Source organism: Myotis myotis, unplaced genomic scaffold (genome assembly GCF_014108235.1).
Source record: "Myotis myotis isolate mMyoMyo1 unplaced genomic scaffold, mMyoMyo1.p scaffold_m19_p_11, whole genome shotgun sequence".
Lineage (NCBI taxonomy): Eukaryota > Metazoa > Chordata > Mammalia > Chiroptera > Vespertilionidae > Myotis > Myotis myotis.
Window position 1 is genome coordinate 47,347,026 of NW_023416315.1, and position 8,052 is coordinate 47,355,077.

Sequence of the window (8,052 nt, forward strand, 5' to 3'; positions counted from 1 at the left end):
CTTGAAACTGGTCTAAAAATTCAGCCACCCAAGAATGGAGGCCACATGCTGTTAGGGACGTGGCTACTCCATGAATAATTGCACAGTGGGAAGACCACCTGAGCAGGGGTTAAAAACGGGATTCTGGCCTTAAGCTTCTCTACCTTCCTGGTATGGAGCAAGCCACTTAATTTGTGGAGATCTCATTTTCTTAATTCTAATGTGCACATTGAACAAAATGGTAATGTAAGGTCACATCCACCTCTAAAATCATAGACTTCAAGATTTCACTTCCTGCTCCTTTCCTTATCTGGTTTCTCTCCAGCTTCTGCCATACTAAGTGATTGCTTCCACTCAACAGAATAAGCACCTTGATGAGTTAGGCATCATTACCGAACAGCCTCATTCTACTAGTATCTTTATTATAATTACTCCAAAGCCACACAAACTGACAAGATGTTAGCAAAACTGTAAACTTTTGTTTTAAATACACAGTATGCAGTTGATTGCATTTTTTAAGGCTAGGAAAACACACCAAATTAAGAATGGTTTTTCTAGGGTGTCGGGGTTATTCAGTGGTTATTTTCCCCTGCAAATTCTGTGTAATGTAAAGTATCTTGTGTATAGCATTCAGAGAGGAAGAAAGAGGGAGAGACAGAAATATCAATGATGAGAGAGAATCATTTATTGGCTGCCTCCTGCACACCCCCTACTGGGGATTGAGCTCACAACCAGAACATGTGCCCTTGACTGAATCGAATCCGGGACCCTTCAGTCCGCATGCTGATGCTCTACCCACTGAGTAAAACCAGCTAGGGAGTGTATAACATTCTTAATGCTTTTATAAGAACATGGATTATTTTAGTGGGAATGGTCCTGGAAATGAAGTCAGGAGGCCAGAGGTTTAATCTTGCTTTGATTTGTCATGTGTAGTATGAGAATAATGCACATTTTACTAACTTTACATTGGTGTTGTGAGGCTCAAATGAGGGGTGGTCTTAAAAAGTGCTTTAAAACATACTAAAGGCCTGAGAAGCAAGTGTTGCTACAGTAGATGCAGAAGAATTACTTGCTGACCAGGTAAACAGTCTCTGGATGTCGGTGCTCCTCATTCAGGATTGAACAGTGGTTGCTTCTTCACTTCCAGTCTGCCTGTGCTGGCTGGTGGGGAGAAGCTGCCTGAGATTGCCATTTGGGAAGCAGTGGGGAAAGGGAAGTATGTGTGGGCAGAGATTGAAAACAAAGTGGGATGGAGAAAATACCAGGTTGACCTATATCCCATAATGTGTTGACTTTTACCAGCAACTTATGCAAGATCACCAGTTGTACGTATACGAGGAATTGTAACAAATCAGGGAGGCAGGCATGTCACTGGAGAGATTGGGTTAAACAAGCAGAATTCACAATCAGGGATGTACCCAAAGCTGTGCACATCAAGCCAGTTCTTGGCTTTGAATTTATAGTTAGTAAAAATTATACAAGAAAAACGGTATCGACAAGCTAAGCTCGTGAGTAAGCAGGATAAAAACAATGCGCAAGAATAATGAAATCATAGTTTATTTTTAACCAGTAAGTGATCATTTAGAATGACCCTCAGGGTGATCTTGTGGGGCTGAGTCAAGGACCTGAGGAATAGCAAGAAGACTGTTATGCTGGTTCTTGGCTGAACATTATACTAACCTGGGGAGCTTAAAAAACTATGTATGCCAGGGCCCGCCCAGGCATGATTTCATTTGTCTGAGATGAGGCCTGGGTGTTTCTTTTATTTCTTTTAAAGTTCCCCCAAGTGATTCTAATGTGCCTGTGAGTTTAGAAGATCGTGGAATCAAAACGTGAATTATTAGACTGGAAATGATCAGTTAGCCTGCTTTACTTGAGCAGGGAGCTGTGCACTGGGTCTTTGGATCCACAGTGGGGAAGTCATAATTTGATTCTAGAGGCAGGGCTCAGAAGGAAATAAGGCAATGGGAATGGTTGTTGAGAAAGTCCTGACAGATCTCAGTAGTTAGGTCAGCAGCTCTAGAGGCTGTGGGAGAAGCAGCATTCACTTGGGCTATGTCCACTGTAGGCACTGTCCAGAGAGTGGGTACATCGAACACTGGCAGCATACTGGATGAGCACAGGTCCCCGGCCTGCACCTTTCTAACCTCTATGGTGGTGAGGCCAGCACCTCCTTGCCAGAGCAGTTTGCTGAAGAACAAAAAGAGACCTTCATGACATCATTACCAGCTTGGATTTAATAATAATACATGGTTTTAATACCTTATTTGTTGCTTTTAGAAAAAAACAACAGTATTGTTCTGCATGAACATTAGGTTTTATTTGGAAATATATTTGACTATTTTTAGAAAGCAAATCCACACTTAAAAGTTGAAGGGTTGCCCACTGAGAAGATTCAAGAGAACATACTGCAGTTATTTCCAACATAAACCATGTCTTCTGCAGAAAGGGTTTTTAGCTGTAGGTGCTGGTTGCATTAGAACTGTTGAGTAGGGAACTCAGTCACCCAAGTGATTACACATTTATTAAAATGAGAAAAGTACCACAGAGCTATTAAGAACTGAGGAGAAGTCAATGAACTTCACTGTCTACTGTGCCAAGACTTGTAAGGAAGATGATGAAATGCCTCTTTGAAGTAGGCTGAGAATAAACTGAAGAGGGAAAAAGGTCATATTTTCCCTGAACTTTACATAGGTATAAAGCAGAAATGTTCAGAAGTTAGAAAGAGAGGGAGTGAAAATGTGTGTGTATTTGGCACTTAAGTTTGAATTAAATGGTGGCAAAACGTGGATCTAAAAAAGGCAAGGATGTTGAAAACTCATTAGCAAGAGCAATTGATCTTAAAACTGTATGATACAAAATATTTGACCGTGATCCCCACATTAACACTTGGTGTCTCTTCTAAGTCTTGGAGCTTTACCACCTGGCCCCCAGTGCCCTTCCCCTCCACAAAGCCTGCCTCTGATTTGTAGTCACACTTAGGATGTCAGTGACTTTGAAACCTAAGGAGTTACCCTTCCTTGGAGGTTGGCATAAGGGACAGTGTCCTAGAGTGAAGACTGGTGTTGTAATCACGGACGTGCCAATGGGCCAAGGAAGCTTGAAGACCTCCAGCTGCCATTTTCTTTTCTCTGCCCCATTGATTACATTGTAGTCCTTAAGCCAACTTGTGAAATTAGGCACGGGAGACACTAAGATAGAAGTGCAAATCTGTCACCCTCTTCATTCAGCTGAGGGTAAATCTAGAGGTTTTCTTCAAATAAAGCTTGTATATAGTTGTTGAAGGACTTGAAGTGCACAGGGAATGGTAGAGTTCTCCAGAGAAACAGAACCAAAAGGCTATAAAGAGATCTAAGAGATTTAATATATGAATTAGTTCCTGCAGTTATGGAGGCCAAGAAGTCCCTCAACCTGACATCTACAAGCTGGAGACCCAGGAGAGCCGGTGGGATAATTTATTCTGAGTCCAAAGGTTCAAGGACCAGGAGCACTGCTGTCCAAGGCAGGAAGGATCCATGTTCCAGCTCAAGGAAAGCGAGTTAGTCTTCCTCTGCCTTTTTGTTCTATCCAGGCCCTCAGTGGACGGACAATGTCCATCCACATTGGTAAGGGTGATTTTTGCTCAGACTACTGATTCAAATGCAATGTTTTCTGGAAACACTCTCACTGACACACCCAGAAATGTTTTATCAGCTATCTGGGCATTCCTTGGCCCACTCAAGTTGATATGTAAAATGAACCCTCATGACACATACATGTTCTGGTATTTATGAATTCCCTCTCCTTTGGCCTCCCCTACATCCTGTAGTTCAGCATCAAACGCCCTGTCCAGAGCAGTAGCTATAGAATTCCTAGGTAAGGAGATGAAAAGCAGTCAGTTCCCACCTGAGAGTGAGAGGCCAGCCTGGGTCCTTCCCTTGCGAGAAATGTTTATTAACAGTGGTATTTGAATCTTTAATCCACTTTATCCCGTTGCTCATTCCGCTCCTCCATAAGTTAGCTAGCTGCCTCCTATCTGACGCAGTAATTTATACAAACAAGCCTAATGACAGAACCTCTTCCAGCTCAGGACCTCTCCTGCCCTCGCTTCTCTCTGCCCACGGGTCACTGAGCATCCAGGAGAGGGCCCACGGCCTGTGCTGCTACAACAGCCCCCTCCTCATGTCTCTCTGGTCTTCTTTCTGGGAAGCACCCCTAATCCCATCATTCACTACCTCCTGCTAGATCCACTTCCGGTTTTTGTGGTCTGCATTTGCTGGATGGAGTGGTTGTAAACCAATGCTAGTACAATGAAGCCTGTGCATTTACTGCCGGGGTTCTTGTCCCAGCATCAAGAAGGGTTCAGGAATCTGGAGAAGGCTGTGTGTAGATGACATAGGAATCCAGAGACTAATAAAGAGTCCAGAGACGAGATATAATTTTGAAAGGCATTGGGGGTCAGAGGACCTTCAGCTAAAGGAACTGAAGACTCCCTCCTTGTCTAGGACCCTTGCTTTTATTAACACAATTTGTCCTAAGGCAAGGTGGAGATAATACACTTCAAAGGGTAGGGTTTCAAAGGGAGCAGAAGCATTGTCAGTTTGGGGGAATTAGCCTACAGCTGTTCAGGTGTTTGGTCAGTAGGAGGCAATAACATGTAGATTAAGATGCCCTTTAACTGTCTGGCAGCCACAATCAGTTTACCATTCAGGTTTGGGGAAATGCCTTTAGCCATTCCCAATAGGTGACTACATGTGTGACTCAACCCTGTTGAGTCCCCAAGTTTCATCAACCTTTTGATGAAACTCTTGAAATTATGACATGCTGGAATTGGTTCGAGCATCTCGCCCTTTTTGATTTTTTAAATTTAACAAGAATGTATGTTTTGCCCTAACCGGTTTGGCTCAGTGGATAGAGCGTCGGCCTGCGGACTGAAGGGTCCCAGGTTCGATTCCGGCCAAGGGCACGTACCTTGGTTGCGGGCACATCCCCCGTAGGAGGTGTGCAGGAGGCAGTTGATCGATGTTTCTCTCTCATTGATGTTTCTTACTCTCTATCCCTCTCCTTTCCTCTCTGTGAAAAATCAATAAAATATATTAAACAAAAAAAAAAGAATGTATGTTTTAAGATTTTTAAATTCAATGGAAAGGGCAGAGTTCTATCATGTCCCTTCAAATTGCTGCCAGGTATTAAAGGAATCGTTTGCAGTAAGTTTCTTTTTGAGCCAACAGTTCTTAGAGTCCCAATTTCAATGTCCAACAGTTTCTTTTCTTTTTTTTTTTCCCAACAGTTTCTTATGTATACATGTCAGCAATGATACTTCAGTTCTGGATGGTGGACAAATGGTGGCAATGCAGGTCCGACCCTCTCTGGTTTGGTCCTGGGCAACCTGCAGCGATGCACAGCTGCTGACTGCTAGCATGGCAAGGCGTCTTCACCATCTTCATTTCTGGACTGTTTCTCTTCTGTTGTTCTCATGGGGCCACTGCTAGTCTGTGGCTGGAGAAGTCTGGTCACTTCCTCTCTGGAATTCCTTGTTGCAGGAATCCACATGGGCTTGGAGGAGTTTTCTGAAAATATACAAACATATTCTCGACCAAAGGTTAATAAAGGAATCATTTTTTTTTAAATATATTTTATTGATTTTTTACAGAGAGGAAGGGAGAGAGATAGAGAGTCAGAAACATCGATGAGAGAGAAACATTGATCAGCTGCCTTCTGCACATCTCCCACTGGGGATATGCCCGCAACCCAGGTACATGCCCTTGACCAGAATCGAACCTGGGACCCTTCAGTCCGCAGGCCGACGCTCTATCCACTAAGCCAAACCGGTTTCGGCAAAAGGAATCATTTTTATAAATTAGACTTGGGATCTTTTTCATTGTTTTGCCCAAATGATTTTCCTTTGGCTTATTTTGACACCATGTGTGTTTTTATGGGTGTCTTGCTATTAGCATTACAAATTAAAACTAATTTTCAAGTAAAAATTTTTTTGATGTAATTAAGGCTTTTACTTACAGGCATTATTCCACTATCCCCCCTTTTTTGATTTAAATATTAGGAGGCTTTTAGAGATTTTACAATGCAGTATTGATAACTTTTTTTTTTTTTAAATATATATTTTATTGATTTTTCACAGAGAGGAAGGGAGAGGGATAGAGAGTTAGAAACATCGATGAGAGAGAAACATCGATCAGTTGCCTCCTGCACACCTCCTACTGGGGATGTGCCCGCAACCAAGGTACATGCCCTTGACCGGAATCGAACCCGGGACCCTTCAGTCCTCAGGCCGACGCTCTATCCGCTGAGCCAAACTGGTCAGGGCGATAACTTTTAATTTCAATTTCTTGTATAGAAATATGACTGCTCTGGATTTATTGCATGTTAAGCAATTTTTATATAAGATGAACCATCAATAAAAAACTATAGTTAATACTTCAGGAACAGTTTCCTATCTAGTACAATTAAATTTCTTGACTATTTCAATTAGCCAATTTAAAGTAATCTGAATAACATTTATCTTTATTATTTTTTTAACTTTACTTGTCCTAGGACCTAGGTTATAGGCAATAAATGATATTAACTAAATTTCTGTAATCAGTCTTTGCGTAATTTTACACTAGCTATATTAAGGGGTGCAAAAACAACTTATTTACCTTTTCACATTAGACCTAATAAAATTAATTGCAGTTCTTAAGATGTTTGAAGGAAACCTGTTTATCTACTTCTAACATAACTTTCAGTCCAGCTTACCAAATTTCAACTAACAAGTATTTTTGCCTTCTTCTTTACACCCAACAACCTACAGGGTTATTTCCTGGATGTTAACTGATAGTGCAGCAAGGCCATGTATTTCAAGTCCTTATTCATTCATGGTGACTCTATTTATGTTCAGATTTGGTATTTTAATAATAATATTTAGATTATCCTATAAACATTAGGGAAGAGATTTCAAAATTTTAAATTTCTCTTTTTATTAAATTTAGAATAATATTTTTAAACAGCATTCCCTTTCAGCTTATTTGCATATACAGAGGGATCATGGGAAGCCTTCAGTAACTTTTTTAGAAGACTTTACTAGGATTCAATTGTTTACAAAGATATTGGCTTCTCATATAACTTAAATTATAGGAAGCTTTGATTATATTTTTAAAAGTTAATTTAATAAGTAATTTAAGTAGGTATTTTTATTGAAAAAGCAAAGTTAGTAAATTTAGTAAACTTTTACGTCTGATTCACAAGGCGCAAATGCCGCCCACCTCCAGCCTAATTTAAAATGCAGGTGGCAAGGAGCTTTTGTCTTTTAAATTACATCTTAAAATTCCACTGCTGTATTTTCAGATATTAAACAAAACTTGTTTAGCCCTTCTTAGAGGCCAAACCTTTTATAACATTTAAGATATAAGTAAAATATATATGATTTAAAGATTATATACTTTTTATAGTTATCTTAAAATATCAATTACTAAATTTAGACTGGTTTCAGTATTAAAAATTTCGGTTGGGATCACAGAATGAATCCTCTTTTTTAATTAGACTAATGAGTAACATATTTTGAATTTCTAATTTTTCAGAGAAAACACAAGATTTTCTTAAAAATTAAATTTCTATACTTTAGACATTTAGTTACCACCACAACTATAATTTCTCCCAATTTATTCCAAAAGCTTTTAGATCCGGCAAGTCAAATATTTAACATTTCTTTAGATTAATAACACCTTATAATCTTAAGAATAAACTTCAAAAATACAAGACACAATCAGTATATTCAATTCTGTCCTCTAGGTTTTTCATGAGGCAAATTTAGATTATTGAACAAGTTTTGTCATTTAATTTAGTAAACTTTACTTTTTAGTTTCTAGCAGCTCTGGAAAACCACATTTGAGCCTTGCAAAGCAGGTTTTGGCCTACCTGGTCTTTTCAGATGTAAATTGATCACATTCTTTTTTTAAGATTTTGCTACAGGCAGGAAGCGACACTAGCCCCTTTCTCTATTAGAAAGGCATAGCTGGCTTTTTTAATTAACAAAGGGCTACTTAGATTTTTTAATTATCTATTTTTCACAGAAATCCCAGACGCATTTCTAAATTTTGT